The 27,726-nt window shown below is 38.1% G+C and overlaps 1 pseudogene; it reads right to left on the reverse strand.

Annotated features, from left to right (window-relative positions):
- LOC138154808 (NXPE family member 4-like) overlaps nt 1-25,967 on the reverse strand; it is a 362,284-nt pseudogene extending 336,317 nt beyond the window's left edge.
- Between the last annotated feature and the right edge of the window lie 1,759 nt (nt 25,968-27,726).

Genomic DNA, 27,726 nt, shown 5'->3' on the forward strand with positions numbered 1-27,726 from the left:
GCAAAACAATAACATAGTAGATATATTGTAAAAGACTGACTATATTTCCCTCCCTCCCATCCCACCTCCCACTTGTTCTATTCTCTACTTTGATCCTGTCCCTTTTCAAAAGTGGGTACTTCCAACTTCACTCCCCCCCAGCCTGCCCTCCCTTCCATCATCCCCCCTCTCATCCCCTTCTCCCCCTACTCTCCTGGAGGGTGAGATACCCTATTTAGTGTGTATTTCATTCCCTCCTCAAGCCAAATTCAATGGGAATAAGGTTGACCCATTTCCTTTTGCCTTCCTTTTCTTCCCCTCCATTGTAACCATTTTCCCTTGATTCTTCTATATGAGATAGTTTACCCCATTTTGTCTCTCCCCATCTCCTCTCATTATATTCCTCTCTCACCTCTTAATTTCACCTTTTAAGTATCATCCCTTCCTGTTAAATTGGTCCTGTACCCTCTATCTATGTATACCTGTAAACATGTATACATACATTCACATATGTATTCATATGCCCATATGCCCTCATATATATATATATATTTCTATTCCCTTCAACTACTGAGAAAAGTTTCATAAGTTACAATTATTGTTTTTCCATGTAGGAATGTTAATAGTTCAACTTTTATAAGTTCCTTTTGATTTCTTTTCCCTGTTTACCTTCCCATGCTGCTCTTGCTTCTTGTATGTGAATGTCAAATTTTCTATTCAACTGTTTTTTTTTCATCAAGAATGCTTGAAAGTCCTCTATTTCACTGAATGACCATATTTTCCCCTGAAACATGATACTCAGTTTTGCTAGGTAGGTGACTCTTGGTTTTAATCCCAGCTCCTTTGACCTCCAGAATATCACATTTCAAGCCCTTTTATCCCTCAGTGTAGAAGCTGCCAGATCCTGGGTTATCCTGATTTTGTTTCCACAATATTCAAATTGTTTCTTCCTGGCTGCTTGTAATATTCTCTCCTTAATATGGGAATTCTGGAGCCTGGCTATAACATTCCTAGGAGTTTTCTTTTTGGGATCTTTTTCAGGAGGTCATCAATGGATTCTTTCAACCTCTATTTTGCCCTCTGGTTCTAAAACATCAGGGCAGTTTTCTTTGAGAACTTCCTGGAGGATGATTTCTAGGTTCTTAATCTGATCATGACTGTCAGGTAGTCCAATAATTCTTAAATTATCTCTCCTGGATCTATTTTCCAGGTCAGTGGTTTTTCCCATGAGGTATTTCACATTGCCTTCTATTCTTTCATTAGTTTGGATCTGTTTAACAGCATCTTGATTTCTCATGAAGTCATTAGCTTCCATTTGCTCCAATCTAATTCTGAAGCAATGATTTTCCTCATTGAGCTTTTGAAATTCTTTTTCCATCAGGCAAATTCAGCTTTTTAAGGCATTCTTCTCCTCATTGCCTTTTTGAGCCTCTTTTGCCATTTGAGTTAGTCTATTTTTAAGGTGGTATTTTCCTCAGTCAGGCTGTTGACTCTCATTACATAATTTTCTTGTATCATTCTCATTTCTCTTCCCAATTTTTCCTCCACTTCTCTTATCTGCTTCTTAAGGTCCTCTATGGCCTGTAACCAGCTCCTATTTTCCTTTGAAGCTTTTGGCGCAGGAGTTCTGACTTCACTGTCTTCCTCCTGTTCCATGCTTTGCTCCTTTTTGTCCCCAAAATAGGAGTCTGATGTTGGAATCTTCTGTCTCCTTTGTTTCCTTTGCCTGGTCATGTTACCCCTCAGTCACTTGACCCCTGGGCTTTTTGCCACAGTAGGACTCTGCTACTAGAGAGGGGAACTTCATACCAAACTCTGTGGTTTTCTCAGCTGCCGGAGGTATTAGTTGAGTGCCCTTGCTGAAGCCTCCACATGCTCTAGCAAGCTGGACACACACACCAAGTCCTCCACCCTAAACTGCCACCCAGATCCAAGTAGGTTAAAGCAAGAGCGATTACCCACAGACTGGTCGCTTGGTCCCCCTACACTCTGCAGGCCAGGAGCTGAAGCTGCCACATGGTGCTGGGTGGCTGTGACAGCATCTCAGGGCTTCTCACCCCAGGGTTGAAAGCCATGCACTCCCACTTACGGGGTCCCAAAGTCTAGACTGCACTGACCTCTCACTTTGTCCTTCGAATTTATGTGTTGATTAAGCTGGAAACAGCCACAGCTGCTGCTGATCTGGAGTCCCTCCAGCCAGGGGCTGGTCAGGCCCACCCTGGAGCTAAAGCCTCAGCATGGGGCTGGGCTCGGCTCCCAGACCACTGTGCTGGCCGATTCCTGCAGGCCTGCCAGGCTGTCCTCAGTGGGAGATTAACTTCTCTGTGTCATTTTGTGGGTTCTGCAGCTCCAAAGTTTGTTTAGAGTCCCCTTTTTACATGGATTGGGGAAGGTGGAATCCAGAGCAGTGGGGAGGTCCTGCTTCTACTCCATCATCTTGACTCTCCCCCCTTCTACCTTTTTTAAAACATAAAAATGTTCAATATTAAACATTTTCTCCTAAGTATTGCTTTATCTGCAGCCAAAAACATCTGGGACATTATCTCATCTACTTTATACAATACTTGCAAGTATATAAAATGCAAATTCATTTCAGTGACTCAACTTGTATTCCCCTTGACTGCATAAGAGGTGGCAGACATTCTGGCCAAACAAGGGAAAGAAAAGAGGAGCTACTTGGGGGTGGGTACAGTAGATGATGATAGGAGCAACATAGAACACAGCTGCAAAATCATAAGCCCCAGAGGGAAATGGTTATGTCTAAGAGAGAAGGAATGGAAATACAGTGGGATCATAACTTGACCTAAAAGATTTACTCAAGGCAGGGACCCAGGTGGGACAAACTCCCATATCTTCCAACATGAGAATTCTGAGGATGCCTTACATGACAAACCTCACATATCTGTGCAGTAGTGAGAGGGAGAGGAGAAAAAGACTGAAGAGGAACTCTGGAAGCAAGTGATTAGGGACTCACTTAAGAAGAAAGAGGGGGAGAGAGAGCTTATTTAAGAGCATTGTTATAGGGGAAATGTGGGATGGGTAACTGGTATGGGAGATGGAGCCTGAATGATGGGTTTTATTGGGCAAAAAATATGTGGATTAGGAAACCACCTTATATGATAGTGTTGTACCTTAATAGATAATATCTTATCTGCAAGAGGAGAGCAAATGAGAGGTTCTAAGGGATGGCTGGCACCCAAAAATGTGTGTGGTGGTGGGTGAATGGGAGCAGAGTCATGGACCTCAAGATGACATGGAATGAACAACAAAGAGGAGATTGAATTTCGGCAGAAAGAGAACTGAATCATATGATTTGAGATATTGGAAATCTCTTGCCATAGGACACTGTTTCTATCCAAATTACTCCCTTCATAAATGGATATTTCTAAGAATAAGGCATAAAAAACTGTGGGGACAATGACACAAGATCTATAAAGGCAATAACAGACATTAGGGTGGCAGTGTAAAAGCAGGGACTTGCTTGAGATCTTCCCCAAGCTCTCCAAGTACTTGTAAAAAATTACTCAAAACAAATTCTAGAGCAGCACAAAGCACAAAATGACAGAGTGAAACAAATTTCTAGCCCAAGACAATCTGAAAGGTAGACAGGAAACATCTATTTCACCAGGCTGGGAGAGGAACCCAGTCTAGCACAAAATGTATGGATCTGAACTAACCAGAGCAGGCTTCAGGGTTCAGAATCATTGGCAGCTGTGGTGTTTTCCAGAATTCTCAACCCACAAACACCAAAGACAACTTAGAAGGTTAGTAGGAAGGGCTGCTTCCTGGGATCTTTATTCACTGATGTTGAGGGAATTGAGCAGGTGATGAGAAGAGAACTGAAGAGATCTTTTTGCTGGCACTGAGGAAGGATTCTCTTGCTTTGCCCTTGCTTTGATCTGGGTTTCAGTCCTGGGTGGTATGAGAAGAAGCAATGGCATGGTGGAGCTTGTATAAAGGGAATAGAGAGAAACTTCCTCACAGTTCCAAGGCAGAAAGGAGTGTTTGTGGTCACTCACAGACCAGAGCACACAGCAGTGGAGAAATAAAGACCTCTCCTTTGATCATACCACCTTGGAAGAAATGAAAATTTGTAGATCCCTAGAAGTATCTCTGAAAACAGCTACACAAAATCCCTGAAGCTTGGGACAGTATACCCGCAACACCAGAAGCAGAGCCTTACCTTAACAAAGATTTAAAAAGTCAAATAACTGGCTGAGGAAATGAGGAAACAGCAGAAAAATCTCAGACTATAGAATCTTCCTTTGGTGACAAGATAAAAACACTCACTCAGAAGAAGGCAACAATATGAATTTCTCACAGGCCACTTAAGAGCTCAAAAAGGATTTTGAAACTCAAGTAAGAGAAGTAGAAAAAAATTGAGAAGAGAAATAACAGTAATGCAAGAAAATCATGAAAAACAAGTCAACAGCTTACTAAAGGAGACCTAAAAAATACTGAAGAAGAGAACACCTTCAAAAATAGACCAACTCAAATGGCAAAATAGGCCCAACGAACTAATGAGAAGAATGCCATAAAAAACAGAATTCACAGGGAGTGGATCCAAGATAACAGAAAGGAAGCAGTAAATTTTCTAAGCTCTTCCATGAATTCTGTCACTAAACTTTAAAAAGTAAATCTGAATGGATGTTAGAGTGAAAGAATCCACTAGGAGACATAGCATGGCAGAATCTACCCCAGGAAAGTGCCCAAGTGGGTCTGGGCAGTGGGAGTGTGGCTGCACCAGCACGGACTAGAGAGCAGACTACAGCAGAGTGAGAAGAAGACCCACCCAGTGGACTTACACATCCCAAGGGCAATTAACAGCTGTCTCACCATAGGATGGGAGGATCTGTAGGAGCTGGGTAAGAGAAAGCGCAAGAAGCAGCTGGAATAGCAGCTCCTCTTCGGGCTGTCAGCCCACAACCTGGAAGTTTAAAAATCATCTACCTGAATTTCCAGAAGCCAAGATGGCACAGTAAACCCTAGCTGCTCCAATTCTCCCTCTCTGATACAGAAAACCCAGAGATAAATGTCCTATCCAGAATAAAATCTTGAAATAATGGAAATAGCCTCAGGTTCAGGAGTCACTGAAAAAGGGTGCAACTGAGGGAGTAAGGAGTCTGAAGTAAAGGGTGGGAGGGGTTACAAAAAGCCCCACCCCAGATGACCAGCAGGAGATCCAGAAGCCCAGGGTGGTGGAGCCAGCAAGCACTAACAAAACAAGCCCAGGTAGGCCTTAGCACCACCAGGGGAATCTATGGGTACCAGCTCTGCTGGCTACCAGCTGCTGAACCTGCCTGAGCCATAGCTCAGGGATATAGAGGAGGAAATCTGAAGTGGTCAACCAACCCCTCCCCCACAGATTACTCTGTGAGCCTCAGGGTAACTCAGGGGAAACACTGAGAGTCCTGGCCTTGGCCTCAATCTATACAACCAGAGGCTACAGCACACAAAGTCAAAAACCAAGCAGCTAGCTCTCAGCCTTAGAAGCTTGGGTCAGAACCCTCTGTACCCCAGGAGCAAAAATACACTTTAAAGGTCAGGAAATAGGCAATTATAATGGGCCAGAAGCAACTTCCAAAGTCAAGACCAAAGACAACTGAATCCTATTATTGTAAACGAGAAGAATCACTTTCAGGAGACACCATGGACTCTGTATCCACACTTGAGGCCACAGAAGGAAATATGAACTGGTCTCAAGCCCAAAGAGCATTCTTGGAGGAGGTCAAGAAAGATTTTAAAAGCCAAACTAGAGAGGTAGAAGAAAAACTTAAATCTACAGTGACCAAATTGGAAAAAAAAAAATCTCACTGAAGAAAAAAAATCCTTAAAAATAAACATTTGTGAACTGGGATGGAGGTTTAAAATATAACTGGAGAAAATACTTCCCTAAAAAAGGAGCTTCAAAAGCTAACCAAAGAAAATAATTCACTAAAATTTAGAATCAGTCAAATTGAAGCTAAGGACTCTATGATGCATCAAGTCAGTCAAGCAAAACATGAAGACTGAAAAATTAGAAGAAAGTGTAAAATATCTCACTGGAAAAACAACTGACCTGGAGAACAGATCCAGGACAGATAACCTAAGAATTATTGGTCTACCAGAAAGCCATGATGGAAAAAGCAGCCTGGACAACATCCTCCAAGAGATTGTCAAAGAAAACTGTCCTGAAGTCCTAGAATCAGAGGGTTAAATAGTTATCAAAAGAATTCACTGGACTCCTCCTGAAAGAGATCCCAAACTGAAAACTCCAAGAAATATAGTAGCCAAATTCCAGAATTACAAGGTCAAGGAGAAAATACAGCAAGCAGCCAAAAAGAAACAATTCAAATATTGTGGAACTACAGTCAAGATTACACAGGACCTAACAGCTTCTACATTAAAAGATCAGAGGGATTGGAATTTGGTATTTTCTAAGGCAAAAGAGCTAGGACTGCAACTAAGAATCAACTACCCAGCAAAACTAAGCATAATCTTTCAGGCAAGGAGATAGATGGTCATTTAATGAAATGAGAGACTTCCAGACTTTCCTTATGAAAAAGCCAGAGCTCAATGGAAAATTTAATCTCCAATTACAAGACTCAAGAACATAGAAAGGTAAACAAGGAAAACTCACACTCACACACACACACACACACACTCATGCACTCACACACACATGCACATAACTTGGGATTCAACAAGAGCAAACTGTTTACATCCCCATATGAGAAGTTGATACTTGTCAATACCGAAATTTGTATGATTATTGCGACATTTAAAAGGGATATATATAGATAAAGGGTGTGGGTATAAATGAATTAATCTGATGATTAAAAAAAACCTTTTTGATGGATTTAAAGGGACTGTAGTGGAAGAAAAGGAAAGAATGAGGAAGAAAAAGATCAATTATGCCACATGAAGAGGCATAAAAACATACTATAATAGAGGGGAAGGAGGGAGGGAGATGAAAGTCATATGAACTTCATTCTCATTGGTCCTGGTTCAAAGAGGGATCAACATAATCAGTTAAATTTAAGATTATAATGTGAAAAAACACAAAAACTCATTATAATAGAGGGAAAGGAAGGAGGGAGAGGAGCACTGAATGAAATTTACTCTCATTGGTTTGGGGCCAAAGAGAGAATAAAATACTCTGATAAGTATAAAATCCATTGTGCTCTATAGGCAGTAGGAGGGGTAAGGGGGGAATAAGAAGAGGGGGTGGTCGCTAGAAAGTAGGGAAATAGTAGTAAGGGTAAAGGGAAGGTAAATGGGGGGAGGGTCACAGGGAGAAAATACTGAGGGAGGCAGTGGTCAAAAGGAAAACTCTTAAGGAGGGGAAGGGAGAAGGAAGAAACAAAAGCATAAACAGGGGAGGGAATAGGATGGAGGGGAAGACACAGACAGTAATCATGCCTGTGAATGTGAATGGGATGAATGCTCCCATAAAATGGAGGCAGATAGCAGAATGGATTAAAAACCATAATCCTACAATATTTTGTCTACAAGAAACACATTTGAAACAAGGGGATACACATAGGATAAAGGTAAAAGGCTTGAGTAGAATAGATTAAGCTTCAGCTAAAGTAAAAAAAAAAGCAGGGGTAGCAATCCTTATCTCAGATAAAGCAAAAGCAAAAATATATCTAATCAAAAGAGATAAGAAAGGAAACTATATCCTGATAAAAGGCACCATCGAGAATGAAGCAATATCATTACTTAACATATATGCACCAAGTGATACAGCATCCAAATTCCTAGAGGAGAACTTAAGGGAATTAGAGCAAGAAATATATAGCAAAACTATACTAGTATGGGACCTCAATCTCCCCCTCTCTGAACATGATAAATCTAACCTCAAAATAAACAAGAAAGAAGTTAAGGATGTGAATAGAATTTTAGAGAGTCTAGATATGATAGATCTCTGCAGAAAACTGAATGGGGATAAAAAGGAATATACCTTCTTCTCAGTGGTATATGGCACATACACAAAAATTGACCATGTACTAGGGCATAAAAACTCACAATTCAGTGCAGAAAGGCAGAAATATTAAATGCATCATTCTCAGATCATGATGCAATAAAAATCATATGCAATAAAGGGCCATGGAAAGATAGGCTAAAAACTAATTGGAAATGAAATTATTTAATCCTGAAGAATGAGTGCATCAAACAAGAAATTATAGAAATAATTAGTAACTTCATTCAAGAGAACGACAATAATGAGACAACATACCAAAACTTGTGGGATGCAGGAAAGGCAGTTCTTAGGGGAAGTTTTATATCCCTGAGTACATACATGAATAAATTAGAGAATTATGGAGGCCAATGCATTGGGCATACAATTAAGAAAGAAAAAGAACAAACTGAAAATCCCCAATTAAATACTAAATTAGAAATGATGAAAACTAAAGGAGAGATTAACAAAATTGAAATTCAGAAAACTATTGAATTAGTAAATAAAACTAAAAGTTGGTTTTATGAAAAAAAAACAATAAAATTGATAGACCCTTAAAAATATGAAAAAAAAGAAAGAAAACCAAATTATGAGTATTAAAAATGAAAAGGGTGAATCTACCTCCAATGAAGAGGAAATTAAAACAATAATTAGGAATTATTTTGCCCAGTTGTATGCACGTAAATTTGACAATCTTAGTGAAATGGATGAATATTTACAAAAATGTAAATTGCCCAGGTTAACTGAAGAGGAAGTAAATTACTTAAATAACCCCATCTCAAAAAAAAAAAAAAGAAAAGAAATTGTACAAGCCATCAGAGAACTCCCTAGGAAAAAATCTCCAGGGCCAGGGCCAGATGGATTTACTAGCAAATTCTATCAAACTTTTAATGAACAATTGATTCCAATACTCTACAAACTATTTGGGAAATTTAGTGAAGAAGGAGTCTTACCAAATTCTTTTTATGACACAAATATGGTACTGATATCTAAGTCAGGAAGAGAGAAAATGGAGAAAGGAAATTATAGACCAATTTCCCTCATGAATATAGATGCAAAAATTTTAAATAAAATATTAGCAAAAAGACTACAGCAACTTAACATGAGAATAATACACTTTGATCAGGTAGGATTTATTCCAGGAATGCAAGGATGGTTTAATATTAGGAAAACTATCAGTATAATTGATCATATCAACAATAAAATTAGCAGAAACCATATGATTATCTCAATAGATGCAGAAAAGTCTTTTGACAAAATACAACATCCATTCCTATTAAAAACACTAGAAAGTATAGGAATAAATGGAGTCTTCCTTAAAATAGGTAGCATCTATTTAAAGCCATTAGCAAGTATTTTTTTCTTTTTTTGTCTTTATTAATTTGTTTACTTTTAGTTTACAAGATTCAATTCCACAATTCCTTAAGTTTCAAATTTTCTCTCCCTCACTCACCTCCCCCACCCCCATGACAGTATACAATCAAGTATAGGATCTGCAAATACTTAGTCATTAGTCAGGTTATAAGGATGAATTGTATCAGATGGAATGAAAAATGGTAAAGAGTAAACAAAACAAAACAAGAAAAATAAAAAGATCAGGTAGTTTGCTTCAATCTGTATTCATACTCAGTTCTTTCTAGTTCTTCCTCAGGATGTAGACATCTCTCAACATCATGAGTCTTTTGGGATTGATTTATATCACTGCATTGCTGAGAAGAATCCCATCTATCAAAGCTGATCATCACACATATGCTGAGTCTGTAATTGTGTATAAATTTCTCCTGGCTCTACTCTTCTCACTCAGCATCAGTTTGTATAAGCCTCTCCAGGTAAATATGAAGTCATTAGCAAGCCATTAGCAAGTATTATATGTAATGGGGAATAAGATAGAAGCATTTCCAATAATATCAGGTGTGAAACAAGGATGTCAACTATCACCTTTCTTATTCAATCTGGTACTAAAAATGTTAGCAGTAGCAATTAGAGAAGAATAAGAAATTAAAGGAATCAAATTAGGCAAAGAAGAAACTAAGATATGACTCTTTGCAGATGATATGACGATATACTTAGAGAATCAAGTTGAGACAATAAATAAATTTGGCAAAGTTGTAGGATATAAAATAAACCCACATAAATCCTTGGCATTCCAATATATTTCTAATGAAATCCAACAACAGGACATAGAAAGAGAAATCCCATTTAGAGTTACTGTAGACATTATAAAATATTTGGGAATCTACCTGCCAAAAGAAATCCAGGACCTATGTGAACACAACTACAAAACACTTTTCACACAAATAAAGTCAGATCTAAGTAATTGCACAAACATCAATTGCTCATGACTGGGTCGAGCTAATTATAATAAGAATGACAATTTTACCTAAATTAAATTACATATTTAGTGCCATACCAATCAATCTACCAAAAAATCACTTTATAGAGCTAGAAAAAATAGTAACTAAATTCATTTGGAAGAACAAAAGGTCCAGAACATCAAGGGAATTAATGAAAATAAATGCAAGAAAAGTGGTCTAGCCATATCAGATTTTAATCTGTATTATAAAGCAGGAGTCATCTAAACTACTTGGTACTGGCTGAAGAACAGAGTAGTGGATCAATGGAATAGATTAGGTAAACGAGACTCAACTGTCAATGACTATAGTAATCTACTTTTTGATAAACCCAAAGACCCCAGTTTTGAGGATAAAATTCACTGACAAAAACTGCTGTGAAAACTAGAATATAGAATGGCAGAAACTGGGCATAGACCATTATCTAACACCATATACCAAAATCAAGTCTAAATGAGTACATGATCTAGGTATAAAGGCTGATACTGTAAGCAATATGGGAAAACAAGGAATAGTTTACCTGCCAGATTTATGGAGAGGGGAAGACTTTATGCCCAAATGAGAAATAGAAAGCTTTATAAAATACAAAATGGATAATTTTGAGTACATTAAATTGAAAGGTTTCTGTACAAACAAAGCCAATGTAGCCAGGTTAGGAGGGAAGTGTTGGGAAAGAATTTTTACAACCAATGTCTCTGATAAAGGCCTCATTTCTAAAATATACAGAGAACTGAGTCAAATCTATAAAAATACAAGTCTTTCTCCAGTTGATAAATGATCAAAGGATATGAACAGAAAATTTTCAGAGGAGGAAATTAAATATATCTACAAGCATATGAAAAAATGCTCTAATTCACTATTGATTAGAGAAATGCAAATCAAAACAACTCTGAGGTACCACATTTGACTGGTCAGATTGGCTAAGATAACAAAACAGGAAAATGACAAAAGCAGGAAAGGATATGTAAAAATTGGAACACTAATGTATTGCTGGTGGAGCTGTGAACTGATTCGCCCATTCTGGAGAGCAATCTGGAATTATGCCCAAAGGGCTATAAAGAATTTCATATCCTTTGACCCAGCAATACCACTTCTAGGGTTGTATCCTAAAGAGATCATAGAAGTGTGAGGAAGACCCATACATACAAAAATATTTATAGCAGCTCTTTTTGTGGTGGCAAAGAATTAGAAATCAAGGGGATGCCCATCAATTGGGGAATGGCTAAACAAGTTATAGTATACGAATGTAATGGAATACTATTGTGCTATAAGAAATGAGGAGCAGATGGACTTCATATTTACCTGGAGAGGATTATATGAACTGATGCTGAGAGAGATGAGCAGAACCACGAGAAATCTGTACACAATTAAAGACACAATGTATGTGTAATGGCCAACTTTGATAGAGTAGACTCTTCCCAGGAATGGAGGGTTATAAGACAACTCTAAAAGACTCATGATGGAGATAGATGTCTACATTCAGAGAAAGAACTAGAAAGAATAGAATTTGAATGCAGATTAAAGAAAATTACCTGCTCCCTTTCTTTTTCAGGTTTGCTTTTGTTTCCTCTTTCCCATTGTTCATTTCATCCATTACAATTCTTCTTTGTAACCTGACTAATGTCTAATGTGGAAGTATTTGCAGATCCTATACTTGATTGCATGCCATCATGGGAAGGGAGGGGGGAAAGTGGGAGGAGGAGAAAATTTGAAACTCAAGGGATTGTAGAACTGAATCTTGTAAACTGAAAGTAAACAAACAAATTAATAAAGACAAAAAAACCCAGAATTCACCAAATGGAAAAGGAGGTCCAAAAAATCACTGAAGAAAATAATTCCTTAAAAGTTGGAATGGAGAAAATGGAAGCTATTGACTTTATGAGAAATCAAGCAATTTTTTAAAAACCAAAAGAATGAAAAAATAGAAGACAATGCCAAATATCTCATTGGCAAAACAACTGATCTGGACAATAAATCCAGGAGAGATCATTTAAAAGTTATTGGACCATCTGAAAGACATGATCAAAAAAAGAAAGTAAAACTGCCCTGATACTCTAGAACCAGAGGGTTAAAAAAAATGGAAAGATTCTACCAATCACCTCATGAAAGAGATCTCAAAAAGAAAACTCCTAGGAATATTATAGCCAAATTCCAGAGTTCCCAGGTCAAGGACAAAATATTGTAAGCAGTCACAAAGAAACAAATCAAGTATTGTGGAAACACACTCTGGATAACACAAGATTTAGCAGTTTCTACATTAAGGGATTGGAGGGCTTGGACTATGATAATCCAGAAGTGAAAGGAACTTGTATTAAAGCCAAGAATCACCTACCCATGAAAACTGATTATAATCCTTCAGGAGCAAAAATGGAAATTCAATGAGACAGAGAACTTTCAAGCATTCTTCATGAAAAGACCAGAGCTGAATAGAAAATTTTACTTTGAAATACTAGAATCAAGAGAACCATAAAAAGGTAAATAGGAAAGAGAAATCATAAGGGACTTATTAAAGTTGAACTGCTTATATTCCTCTGTGGAAAAATCATATTTGTAACTCATGAGACCTTTCTCAGTATTAAGGTAGTTGGAGGGAATATGTGTGTATACACACAAATATATACACACATATACATATATATTTATATATTAGTGTATATATGAATGTGTGTATATATATACACACATATACATACACATGTATACATACTATGGGAACAGGGTAAGTTGAATATGAAGGGGATAATATCTAAAAAATAAAAATAAGGAGAGAGGAGTGTGCTGGGAGGAGAAAGGGAAAGGTAGAATGGGATAAATTATTTCACATAAAAGAGGCAAGAAAAAGCTGTTATAGTGGTGGGGAAGGCAGTGGGACATAGAGGGAATGAATGAACCTTAGTCTCATCAGATTTGGCTTAAGGAGGGAATAACATACACACTCAATAGGGAATGGAAATCTATCTCACCATATAGGAAAGTAGAGGGGAAGAGGACAAGAAAGGAAGGGATGATAGAAGGGAGGGCAAATGGAGGGAGAGAGTAATCAGAATCAAGCACCTTTGGGGGGAGGCAGGGTCAAAGAAAAGAATAGAATACATGGGGTTGGGTAAGATGGAGGGAAATAGTTAAGTCTTTCACAACATGACACTTATGGAAATATCTTGCATAACTACCCATGTATAAACTATACAGAATATCTTGCCTTCTAAATGAGGGTGGGTGGGGAGAAAAGAAGAGAGAGAATCTGGAACTCAGTTTTAAAAACAAATGGTAAAAATTGTTTTTACATGCAACTTGGAAATAAGATAAACAGCCAATGGGATATAGAAATCTCTCTTGCCCTGAAAGAAAATGGAAGGGGAAAGGGTTAAGAGAAGGGGGGTGACAGAAAGAGCACAGATTGGGTGAAGGGGTAATCAGAATGCCTACCATCTTGGAGTGGGGGGGGAAGAGATATGGCAAGAAAATTTGGAACACAAAATCTTGCTGAAATGAATGTTGAAAACTAAAAAGAAATCAATTAATTAATTAATTAAAAGAGGCAAAAAAAAAAACCATTAACAGACATTAATTGGAAGAGGGAGCTCAGATACTTTAACACAAATGCTTTAATTCCATAAGAAACACAAAGAGACCAAAGAAGGAATAAATACCAATATAAACAATAAATCAGAGATTAAAATGGCAAAATACACAGGAAATAAAAGAAAATTAGTGAAGATAACAAAGTAATTAGAAAAAGATGTCAGAGGAAAATACCTAACAAGCAAAAGGAGTTACAAGTGCGAAAGAGTGGGGGAGGAGGGTGTTAAACTAACCACTTATATGAGAGGGAAGAGAAGGGGAAAAAGAGGGGATATTGAAAACTAATACTTTGAGTAAAAACTCAAAATTAAGGTAAAGGTTGACAAATAGGAACAGTCATAGAGCCTATGAGAATGGAATTTCATTGAAGTCGTTTTTGCAAAATTAGTCACAGGGACAAAAAAGGAGGTCTTCTTCCCCCCCCCCAAAAAAAAAATTTATGCTATTTTTTAACCAATATCAAACAATAGTGATGGGGATATGGATAAGGACTGGGTTGTTGATTTCACTGGCAGAGGAAACTCCCAGGTATAGAAACTCATTCTACTCATACAAATTAGTGCCTTCCCTATAACTTATAGAATTAAAGAGATGCCTAGAACACTCAGTCTACTAATAGACAGGCAATGGAAGTAGGACATATGTCCATGTAGCTCTGTGGTACTCCACTAACCCTGAGATAAAGTTCCCAGCATTCAATTGGGGCCACTTCTATCCCTTCAGAAGTCACTTAGGGCAAAGACTGAGACTGGAGAACTATGCCCAGCATGAGGGAACACTGAAATGCCTTGAGCTCCACATCTTAGAGAAAGTACCACCAAACGTGAGTGAGACAAAAAGTGAGAAATATGTAAAAATTAGGGGGAAAGACTGGAATTACTAAAAATCTTCGGGGGATGGAAAAATAATAACCACTGGCTCATGTACTTTCTATATAAATGTGTGTAGTAATATGATCAAAGAAAGGCTGTTTTACAGTTGTGAACAGCAGTCACTTAGTAGGTTATACATTGCTCAGGGAAAGAGATTATTTCATTTTTGTCTTTGCATTTCCAAGGCCTAGCAAAACAACTGAAACAAAGTAGGTGCAAAATCTGTGAAAATAGATTGATCAGTGATTCATTTATTTTATTTTATTTTTTCAAAAGTTTTATTATCTTCTGATTTACATCATCCATTTCCGCCAGATTTTGAGTTACAAATTTTCTCCCCGTTTTTCCCCTACTCACCACCCCAAAATAGCAGTACCACAGGATATCTGCTCTCTCCCATATCTTCTCCCATACCCCCTTCGACTTTTCCAGCAGAGCATGGTGGATCTCTTTGCCCTCGTGCCTGTATATCTTATTTCCCAATTACATGTAAAATAGTATTAAAAATAGTATATATACATATTTTTAAACATTTGATTTTGAAACTTTGTATTCCAGATTCAGTCCCTTCCTCCCTTGTCACCCACCCTTATTGGAAAGATAAGCAGTTCAGTATAGGTTGTACATGTGTAGCTAATAAAAGCATAGGCATGTTGTCATGGGTTCAGAAGAGCAGTATCTACTGCTAAGATGACGGGAAGGCCTCTTTCATAAAGTCTGATTGTTTTTTTTTCCCTAAAACACTCAATGACATTGTCATTATAACTTAATTGGTTCAAGAAATTAAGGCTTGAACCACTGACCCCATTTCCTGTTTTCCTAAGACATAAAAGGAAAAATCCCAACTACAGCATAAGCAGTGTGTATTCCTCAGGTTTGAAAAAATTTCCACTGCTCTGTCACCTAATATACCTTTCTGACTGAGTGTGCCATTATATGAAGTGCAGACGTGAGGTTAGCTGTGCATGACTGAATCACGGTGACTGAATCTTCTATCTTTGCTGAATATTCTTTCTAGACTATTGATAAGTAAACTTTGTTTTGTTTTGTTTTGTTTTTGTTAAAAGTCATGCAGTCTAAGTGGTCTCACTTCATTTCAACCCTAAGCCTCAACTGGAGTAGCATGGCTCAGTGTTCTTCAACTTATCAATGTCCTTCCTAATACATGGCACTCAAAACTAAACAAAATAATGCCAATATATTCTGACCAAAACTGGATAATGACCTCTCTAGCCCTGGAAATTATGTCTCTCAACACAATCTAAGCTTGCATTAGATTTTTTGGCTACTATATAACACTTCTGACTCATTGAACTTAGAGCTTTCTAAAACACCCAATTGCTTCTGGCATCTTGTACTTGTGTTGATTTTTTTTTTTAATTTGAGTGTAAAACTTGTCATTCATTGCTTTAAATGTTATCTAATTAGATTCAATTCAATATTCATAGGATGACAAATGTATATCTTTATTGGAATTTAGAGGTCTTCTTAGAATAAGCATCATCATATTGTATAATGATCTATTTAAAATTGGAAGGAACCTCAGAGGTCATCTATTTCAAATCTCTCATCTTAAAAATGAGGACACTGAAGTCCAGGGTCAGTTAGGTGACTTGCCTACTAGGCAGTAAGTATCAGAGACAGGATCTGAACCCAGTAAGTAGTCTGACTCTGGAATTAGTGCTTTTCCATTAAACTAGGTTGCCTCATGAGGAGTATCTCTGCCTGGGGTCTTTCCCTTTGATGTTGAATTCAGGAGATGCTCCTACTGAGCTTTACCTAGGGCCTTTCTCATTCCTAGGTCTACTAACTTCTCCCTGTGTTAGGCTCTGCCTAAGGCTTTTCCTCCCTGCTAGTAGACTCCAGATCTATCCCCATGCTGGGTTCTCACCACAAAGGCTTCAGGGTCCCCTCTAGTTAGTTTTTGCCTAAGGTCTTTCTCCTGTCACTGGGCTCCTCTCCTTATTCCATGCTCTGTTTGAACTGAACTGCATTGATCCTCTTCTCCAGTTGCCCTAGGGATGCTCTGCACAAGGCTTTACATCTACCCCTTTATGATTTATGCATGATTCTGACAAGTCTTTCACTGTGTCATTGGATTGTATGGAGGATTCTACAAGTAATTATCATTGCATTTCCAAGCTTTACTAGGGTGTTTGCAGAGGACCGGGGCTCATCTAGAGCCCAACACACTGCCAATATTCCCCAAACCTTCATGGTAAAGCAGTTATTCTCCTAAAACAACCTAAGAAGATCCCAGGAAAGACCTGACCTCCAGGGGCAAAGGTTCAGCCTGACTGAAGAATAAACACCTCCAGGCCAACTCTGTGGAATCAGAAAACGATAAACCCTGGATGCAGCTGGGGCTGGGAGGCAGCCTCAGCCTTGGAAACTTTCATCATCTCATAGACAGTGTGGGACAGTATGGGGATCTGATGGCTGAGCAGGAAGAGACTGAAGGACCTTCCACTGTCAAGGGATGGCAAGCACAGCTGTGCTGACCAGACATGTCCTGTTCTGTGGCTGCAGGGAGAAGGAGCTAACATACACCTGGTAAATGCAGTAGCAAAGCAGAAGGGCTGTGAGAGCAGGAGAGCAGGGTGCCTGGTTTCAGTTCCAGGACAAGTGCAGTTTTCAGCCAACAGAGGGACCACAAAAAGTAAGATGATTTGTAGGATAACATTACTGGGGGCTCTGGCTGTAGTTTAGGAGTAGAGAGGAGAGCCCAAGTTTGAGGACAGACCTCAGAAAATAAATTAAAACAAAAATAAATAAATAAATACAGCTACTATGTGGATAGAGAAGATCTGGGTTCATATTCAGAGGAAGATAATGGAGCAAAAAAAAGCCACTCCTTTTTCAATGAAAAACATCAAATGGTCCCAAGCACAAAACTATTTCTTAGAAGAACTTAAGGGGAAGCTAGGTGGTATAGTGAATAGAGCACCAGCCAGGAGTCTGGAGGACCTGAGTTCAAATCCAGCATCAAACAACACTTACTAGCCGTGTGACCTTAGGCAACTCACTTAACCCCAATTGCCCTGCCTTCCCCCTTCCAAAAAGAGGAAAAAGAAAAAAAGAACTCAAAAAGGACATCAAAAATAAGATAGGAAAGATCAAGGAAAATTTTGGGAAAAAAAATAAGATCAATCCAAGAAAATTATGAAAAGAAAGTCAACCAACTTGAAACACAGAACCAAAAACTTAAGGAAGAAAATAAGTCCTTGAAAACTATAACTGGATAAAGGGAAGTTAATGACATTCTTCTAAGACACAAAGAAATAATAAAACAAAATCAAACAAATAAAAAAACAGAAGATAATATGAAACATCTCATCAGAAAAAGTTTATCTGGAAAACAGATCAAGGAGAAATAATATAAAAATAGTCAGCTTGACTGAAAATTATGACATATACAAGATTACAAGATATTATCAAGGAAAATTGCCCTGAAGTTCTAGACCAAGAAGGTAAAGCACAAATATAAAAAATTCATCAATCACCACCTGAAAGAGATCCCAGGAAGCAAAACTTACAGGAATATCATAGTCAAGTTTCAAGCCTTCGGGTTAAGGAGAATATATAAGAAGCAACAAGAAAAAAAAAAACAATTTAAATATCGTGGAGCTACAATAAGGATTACACAAGAACTAGCAGCTACTACACTGAAGGACAATAGGTCTTAGGATATTATATTTTGTAGAGCAAAAGAGCTGGGGTTATGACCAAGGGTAACTTACCCAACAAAGTAAGTATAATCCTGAACAAAAAAAAATAGACATTTATGAAATGAAAGATGTTCAGGCATTTGTGACAAAAACAGCAGAACTTGGCGGAAAATTCAATATATAACATTGAGAAGAAATATAAGGACCAGTTATAAGGGACTCAATAAGGTCAAATTATTTACTTCTTAATATGAAAATATTATCAGTTCCATTATGACTGTCATTTTTATTTGGGTAGTTTGAAAGAAAGGCTTGGGCTGAGCTGAGTATGATGGGGTTATTCTAAAAAAACTGTAGGAAAAGGTAAAAAGGAGCAATTATCTCATAAAAATGAAGCAAAAAAAAAAGGAAAAAATATATACAAAAGAAGCTAGTGAGGGGGAGGCAGGTGGTGCTGAAACTTTACTCTCATCAGTAATGGGTTAAAAAGGGAACTACATATATATCCAAAAGACTATAAAAATCTTCTATATTCAGAAAGAAATAAGAGGGCAACAATATAAGGTGGGGGGAGAGGATAAAGGAGGGATTCTTCCAGGGGTGAATAGGTTAAGCAATAGGAGGGCAAAGTATTGGGTAGAAGTAAAGCAGAGGAGGGGCGTCTAGGTGGTGCAGTGAGTAAAATGCTGGGCCCGGAGTCAGGAGGACCTGAGTTTGGTTCTGGCCTCAGACATTTAACACCCACACAAAAAAACTAGCTGTGTAACTTTATAGGCAAGTTACTTAACCCCAACTGCCCTCCAAAAAAAGGCAAAAAAAAAAAATAAAGCAGAGGAGTAAGTAGTGATAGGAATGGGGTGAGAAACATAGTGAGGAAAAACAGGAAGGAGGAAAATAGACAAGCAGTTACAGCCCAGAATGTGAATGGGATGAATTTATGCATAAAATGGAAACTAATAGCAAATTAAAATTCTGAATAACAATATGTTGCTTTCAGTAAATGCTATAAAAATGGGAGAGACACACAAACATAAAGATCAGAAGTAGAATTTATTATGTAAAAAAGCAGGGGTAGTAATCATAATTTCAGACAAAGTTAAAGCTAAGATAGATTTAATCAGGTGTGGGGCCAAGATGGCAAAGTAAAAGCAGGGACTTGCTTGAGCTCTTACCCAATCCCTCCATATACTTGTAAAAAATGACTCCAAACAAATTCTAGCACAAGAGAACCCATAAAATGACAGAGTAAAACAAATTTCCAGCCCAAGACAAGGTGGAAAGTCGACAGGAAAGGTCTTTTGCATTAATCTGAGAGAAGAGTGTAGTCCAGCGTGGACAGTGTCTGTGCCAGAACAGGCTTCAGGAGACTGAATCAGAGGTAGCTGTGGCAGTTTCCAGACTTCTCAACCCACAAATGTCAAAGACAATTTGGAAGGCCAGAAGGAAAGGACTGTGGGATCTGGGTGATAGAAGAGCCCCAGCCCAAGGGTGGAGAGAAAAGCTTGGTCAGTTGGTGGTGGGCAGTGGCTACTTCCAGAACTCTTGCCCCATGGATGGTATGGGGATCAAGTGGCTGTTCAGAGTGGGATTGCAGGGATATCTTTGCTGGCACTGAGGCGGGATTCTCTTGCTTTGCCCATGCTTCAATCTGGGTCACAATCCTGGGTGGCAGTCCAGGGGTGAGGTAGAGTGCTACTGTGACAGAGCCTGTGGTGGCAGTAGAAAGGGAATCCTCTTCACAGTTCCAAGGCAGAAAATGGTGTTTGTGGTCACTCACAGACTAGAGCATAGGCCAGAAGAGGAATAAACACCTCTCCTTAGATCATACTATCTTAGAAGAACTGAAAATTTACAGGTCCCTATAAGTATCTCTGAAAACAACTGTACAAAACCCATGAAGTTTGGGACAGTACACCCATACACACACACACACACACACACACACACACACATTGGAAGCTGAATCAATAGCTTGCTAAAAGAGACCCCCCCAAAAAATTGAAGAAAATGATACTTTAAAAAATAGACTAACCCAAATAGCACAAGATGTCCAAAAAGCCAATGAGGAGAAAGCCTTTAAAAGCAGAATTGGCCAAATGGAAAAGGAGGTCCAAAAGCTCACTGAAGAAAGTAATACCTTAAAAATCAGAATGGAAAAAATGGAAGCTAATGACTCTATAAAAAAATCAAAAAATTACAAAACAAAATCAAAAGAATGATAAAGAGAAGACAATGTGAAATATCTCATTGGAAAAACCACTGACCTGGAAAATAGATCCAGGAGAGAAAATTTAAAAATTATTGGATTACCTGAAAGCTGTGATCAAAAAAAAAGTCTAGACATCATCTTTCAAGAAATTATATCAAGGAAAACGTCCCTGACATTCTAGAACTAGAGGGCAAAATAGAAATTAAAAGAATCCACTGATCACCTCATGAAAGAGATCCCAAAAAGAAAACTCCTAGAAATATTGTAGCCAAATTCCAGAGTTCCCAGGTCAAGGAGATAATATCACAAGCCGCCAAAAAGAAACAATTCAAATATTGTAGAAACACAATCAGAATAACACAAGATTTAGCAGCTTCTACATTAAGGGATTGGAGGGGTTGAAATATGATATTCCAGAGGTCAAAGGAGCTAGGATTAAAACCAAGAAATCACCGATCCAGCAAAACTGAGTATAATCCTTCAAGGAAAAAAAATGGACATTCAGTGAAACTAAGGACTTTCAAGCATTCTTGATGAAAAAATCAGAGCTGAATAGAAAATTTGACTTACAAAAACAAGACTCAAGAGAAACAGGAAAAAGAAATCATAAGGGACTTATGAAAGTTGAACTGTTTATATTCCTACATAAAAAGATGATATTTGTAACTCATGAAACCTTTTGCAGTATTAGGAATAGTTGGAGGGAATATATATATATTCCCTCCAACTATCCTAATTTTATACACACACACACACACACACACACAGAGACAGAGACAGAGACAGAGAGCACAGGATGAGTTGAATATTAAGGGATAATATATAAAAAATAAAATTAAAAGGTGAGAGGGAAATATACAGGGAGAAGGTGAAAGAGAAAGGTAGAATGGGGAAAATTACCTCACATAAAAGAGGGAAGAAAAAGCTTTTACAATGAAAGGGAAGAGAGTGGAGGTGAGCAGGAATGAGTGAACCTTACACTCATCATATTTGGCTTGGGTATGGAAATCTATCTTATCCTACAGGAAAGTAGGGGGGAAAGAAATAAGAGAGGAGGGGATGATGAAAGGGATAACAAGAGGTAATCAGAAGCAAACACTTTTGAGGAGGGATAGGGTCAAAGGAGAGAACAGAATAAATGGGGGGTGGGATGGAATGGAGGAAAATATAGTTAGTCTTTCACAGCATGACTATTACAAAATGTTTTGTATGACTGCACATGTATAGCCTATATTGAATTGCTTGCCTTTACAATGAGGGTGGGTGGGGAGGGAGGAAGGCAGAGAATATGGAACTCAATTTTTAAAATAAATATCAAAAATTGCTTTTACATGCAACTGGGAAATAAGATATACAAGCAATGGAGTGCAGAAATCTATCTTGTCCTACAGGACAATAGAACAGAAGGGGATAAGAGAAGGGGGAGAGGTGGGTTGTTAGAAGAGAGTGCAGATGGGGGAAAGGGGTAATCAGAATGCACAAATGTCTTGGGTGGGGGCAGGGGAGAGATGGGGAGAAAATTTGGAACTCAGAATCATGTGGAAGTGAATGTTGAAAACTAAAAATAAATTAATATTAAAAATAAATAAAAAGAAAACAAGCTTTCAAAGCTCCAGGGACTCTGAAAATTTATGTGAGGGGGGAAAAAGACACCTTGGTTGAAAATATGAAAAAATGAAGAGTCATACTTTGAAAGATCCTAAATTGCAAATTTGCTTTCCTTTCCAGTCTATCTTCTGTAATAAAGGATATATAACATGTACAACAATTCTTTAAAATAAAAGCTGTTTAGATAATCAACTTCATAAAAAAATAAAGTTAATCAAAAGAGAAAAATAGGGAAACTGCACTATATATCAGCCATATTATTCAATATTGCTTTAGACCACTTAAAATAACTAGACAGTATAAAATACCTGAGAGTATATCTGCAAAACAGACACAAGAACTATACGAATATAAACATAAAACACTTTTTATACAAAAAAAGTTAGATCTAAATAACTGAAGTAATATTTGTTGTTCCAGGGTAGGTAAAGCCAATATAATGATAAAAAAGTGACAATTTTACCTACTAATCTATTTATATAATGCCATCCCAAATAGATTACTAAAAAATTATCTTACTGATTTATAAAAGATAATAACAAAGTTCATTTAGAAGAACAAATGTCAAGAACTTCAAAGAAACCAGGGGAAAAAAAAAAGATGTAAAGGAAACAGATTCAGTAGTATCAGGCCATAAACCATATTATAAGGTGAGAGCATTGTTGAAGCATAAAATAGTTAATTTTGATTATTTCAAATTAAAATTTTTTGTATAAATAAAACCTAGGCAGTCAAGAATAGAAGTAATGCAGAAAATTGGGTAAAAACGTTCATAGACAATCTCTCAGATTGGAATATTGTTGTGGTGTAGGGAACGATCAGCTGGTTGATTTAGAAAAATATGGAAAAACTTGGACTTATGAAGAAAGATGTTATCCACCTTCAAAGAAACAGATGACAAGTAAAAATAAGCATAGTATGATCTAACATATATGTGTATGAGTGTATATGCGTATATATGTGTATTTATAGATATCTCTATATAATGTATACGTATATATGTATACATGTGTATGTGTGTATATATGTGTGTGTATACATGTACACACACATAGCCATGCTTAATTGTAGCCTGGGGGGGGGGAGGGTTACAAAAAAAAGCAAAAAGTGCATAGCAGAGAACAAAACAAAACCTACCAGGAAGCAAAAAAAAAAGCTCGACAGCTTTGAAAGTAATGTGTAGTATTTATTACATAGGTTTCCCTTGAAATGGAAATTTATTGCTTTATACTGAATCCTCTCTTATGTTCTGTTGTGTACATGGTAATTTTTTTTCTTTTCTTATTTTGCACTTACATTTAAAATATATTTTAAAACTTAAAAAAGACTTTTGTCAAGTACAAAAAGTTGTGTTTTATTTTTCTTAAAAGAAACAAGCTAACAAAAAAAAATAAAGGCATAATTTCACTCCAACATGCTCTCTAATTGTTCTGGCATTTGGAGTATTTGTAAATCACCACTATGGACTAACACAGTCTCAACATTTCTGTGCTAATTGTTAAGTATAGCGAGAAGGGGAAAAGTCTATAGGCTGTTTCAGGTAAATAAGAGAATTGTATCTGGTATAAACTATAGGAATATAATTTTTTGATGTGCAAATGAATGTCATCTAGAGATGGTCACTTCATCATCTCGGAAGCAGACAAACAAGAATGGCAGGATTCCTGTAAGGCAGAGATGTATGTGAAAAAATGAACAATGGTAATATCCTTTAAAGGGTTCAATACCATGCACCACAGCAAAAAGAAGGCTTTCTGTTACAACTTGAGACTTCAATGGAATTAAAGTTCTTCATAACTTCCATCCCCATGTTGGACCTTCGAGAGTCAGGAAGAGAAATTACTTTTCAGTGTGTCATTCGAAAAGAAATACTACACCCTAAGAGCCAGACTCTTCAGAGTTTCTAGCCCTAATCACTTTCATCTGAAGGTTAAGGAATTGGGGAGAGGTAGGGTGTGAAGTTTGAGGGCTAGGGCTAGAATTCAAGCTCTCTGCAAACTACAATCACAATTTCAGGTCATTCAGCAAATGTAAGCTTCTAATCAAGGATGGTCATTGCCTGTATGGTAGATTCATCTAAAAGTCTATTCAGCTCCACCTTCTAAACAGCAATTCCATATGAAATCCTAACATAAAAATGCTTTCATAGAACTCTAAATCTACATAGGGTTGCTGGGAGTTCCAAAACGGTTTATTTACCTGACAAAGAGGGTCTTCTCTATGTTGCTGAGATAAGAAACTGCCTTATTCTTAGATTTCAGGTGGACCAGTGCATCACAGGACACTTGTGGTGGTTTCACACAGTAGAAAGCTTCTTGATCTCGAAGGTCCAGATACTGGCACAGTTCAGCACTTGTGTTTAGAACCAGGCCATATTCAGTGAAGACCTGGGATGTGCCATTGACAAACTGGCCTGTGAAAATCACCTTATCATAGCTCCTACTCCTTGCTCTCCAGAGGGCAGACACCCCTTCACTGGGGTGGATAGGCGGAAGAGTTACAGCGACTCTTCCCACCCAGAATAAAGTGAAGCTGACAAGGTAGGTGCCATTGTTGAAATCTGTCACCTGTCCTGAAGCTCCTGCCTTTAGATTCTGGGGAAGAAATTCTGGCCCTTAAGAAGTCCCCTCCATATTTTTTCCTTTGCCCTAAGAAGTCTCTCCCCTCTAGGAGAATATCTAGCTGATCTCCACTGCAGTAAGTGGTTTTGGCATCAAAGATAGTGGCCACACTGTGGGCTGCACTCGTGGTGGTATTGATATGAGAGAATGGCCTGTGTGGAATGAATTGGTCTAGCTGCTCCCTGATTTTTTTAATTCACAGATCAACTTCTGTGGGTGCTGTGGCTTTGGTAAATGGTACATCAGGGCACAAGGGTTTCTTGGAAGTGTCACAGTGACACAGGAAGACAAGAAAGTCTAATGCAGGCCAAAACTGAAACAAGAAACAAACCACAGAACTTGGCTTTACTTTATGTGAATATATGTGATTACCTTTTGGCATGAATTTTTGTCGAATCAAAAGGGGCAAATTGGTTGGCTAGGACTATTATGAGTCAGGTCTACCCTTTAATTATACACCTTTATAGGATGTCTTCATCACAGGAGCAGTCCCCTTCCCAATCGACTTGTGCTGTTCAAATAAGTTAAGTCTGCAGAGGAGACCAAAGCCCACTTCTTTTGTTGCCCTAGGTTATGCCTCAATCTATCCATTGTCACTTTTCCAGCTGCGTGGCCATATACACAATCCCCTTCCCCCTAAGAGGTTGGAACTTGAGGTTATTAGAAAGGCAAACTTAGGTGGGTGCTGTCTATGACTTTCCTTTCTCTATCTCTGGAAGGCTAGGTGTCTGAACTCTTCAGGACTGCAAAACTGTCAGGAAATTCCCCTCTCCTCTCTAGGACTCTGGGTTCATAAATTGTCTAGTTTGTAGTTGCCTGAGAAACAAACTGAGGCGAATACAGTTCAGAAATTTTCCTATTCTCTCTAGTTGGGTTTCAGGAATTCTTGTCTCATGACTTAATGGTTCCCTTCTCCTAGAACCACACAGTTAAAAACCTATATCAATTACAAGATTTCTCTGCCACTTCCTCTCCCAAGGCTGAGTCTATGAATGCATAATCCAAGAATTTGGGATCCAGAAGCACCTGATACTCCACTCTTGCTCAAGCTGTTGTGATCTCTGGGGCTAAGGTCATGAAGTGCCCACCAGAAATTATACACCAAAAACCCCTAAACCTGCCAGAAGGGGCCCATACCAGGATCCCTGGAAACCACCTAATAGGCCACAATAGTGAGGGAACTTTTTACTTGTGTTACTAGAAACATACCCCAGATACAAGTCTGTTCTTGTTAGAAATATACCCCAGATACAAGTCTGTTCTTGTTTTTGCTAGGTAATCAAGGCTTCACTAGAAATGGCATTACACCCCCTTGGAACCACATTTTGTTGTTAGCAACATCTAGTTCTATAAAAATTTGCTCTGCAGAAGGCTTGAGGCTGTCTTCCCTAGTGGGGAGGCAGTAACCACGGTTAATAAACACTCCTATTAAATTGTAATTGGCATTGCTGTCCTGTTTCTACTTGGATGTCCACTTCATTTTGGAGGTCCCACTGAGATAGCCTTTGGCTCTGTATTGACTGTATTTGGCTGGTCCAGGCTCCCTGGAGGGCCGGGAAAGAGATTCGCTAGGGGGTGGCCACCAAGATGATGTTTCTCAGCCCCAGGCTCATATCGTTTTTCTGAGCGGACTGGGAACCTGAGTCCTTCCCAAATTCTTTCAATTTGGTCCACGAGTGTTCTGTCATCTGTTTCTGGTGAGCACTCCTGTATAGTAAGTGGCTAAGCTGGATGTGGCGCTAACGCCCTTACTGACCTCCATGTTGGGATGCCACCCAAGTTTCCTGTCAGTTTCTGTTTTAACTTTTTGTCTCATTTTTCTCCTGTCAGTTTCCATTTGTGCCTTAACTTTTGTCTCATTTTTTTCTCCATTTGTGTTTTTCTGTGTTTCTGTCACTAGATGTTGCTGTAATCTAACTTTTTGTTTTTGTCCATTTGTGCATTCTGAGTTTCTCTGTAACCTTAGTTGTCTCTGTACCTTTAATTGTTTCATTTTGTATCTACTTGCCTTTCACCCCAGGGGAATGCAGCTTGTGCTTTGATGTTTCTAATTGTCTCTGTAACTTTAATCTCTGTGTTTCGTCTATTCTGTCTGTCTGTAACTTTCGTTTTGTCTATACCTGCATTTCTTTCGGTTTCTGTAACTTTAATATCCTGTCTGTGTGATTGTGTAAAGAAATCTCTGAATCTGCCACCCTGTAAGATTCAAAAGCAGCCAAGCAGTAAGAAACACTGTACCTGTGCTAGAAAGATTGATAGATTCTTAAAAGAAAGGCTGTTGGCAGAAAACCATTTCTCCTTCTACTCCTTTGGACTCCAGCCAAGTTCTCAAAGTAGAAGGACAAATGGAAATTTCTCCCCTAAGATCCATCTAAGAGAAAAGGGGTCACTTCAATGAACAAAGAGAAGTAGGCTTCAAAGCTGCACTTTGAAATAGGACTAACACTTAACCCTTTCCTGGGTCACAGAAAGAGAACTGTGCAACATCATTGGGAATATAGATCCAGGTAATTGAATTCATTCTGGTTACTATTTGGCACCAAGAAAAATTTTAGTTCTGTGTAACTACAAAAACTGAAGTTTAAGGTCACCAGATTGGTTATTCAATTGTTTTTATTTCAAAGTTCAAAATTAAGACCATGATTGTTACTGGTAAGTAGCTGTATTATCTGTGTTGTATGAGAAGCAGTTTCTCTTAAAGTCTTGGAGTATCATAATTTGGGAAATGCATAGATCTGAAATTTTAAAGGAATGAACACCTAAGAAAAGTTTACTTGAGCAAAAGGTCAAAAAGAAATCCACTGAGATTCTCCTCCCTGTAGTCCTACCTCTGACAAGGCTAAGGCTACGGGAATCTTCTTACTGTGATGAAGCTCCTACCAGCTTCTTAGCTA

The sequence above is a fragment of the Petaurus breviceps genome, unplaced genomic scaffold (assembly GCF_028583685.1).
Source record: "Petaurus breviceps papuanus isolate PSGF00001 unplaced genomic scaffold, PetGlider_PUasm1.0 91133, whole genome shotgun sequence".
In the NCBI taxonomy this organism is placed as follows: domain Eukaryota; kingdom Metazoa; phylum Chordata; class Mammalia; order Diprotodontia; family Petauridae; genus Petaurus; species Petaurus breviceps.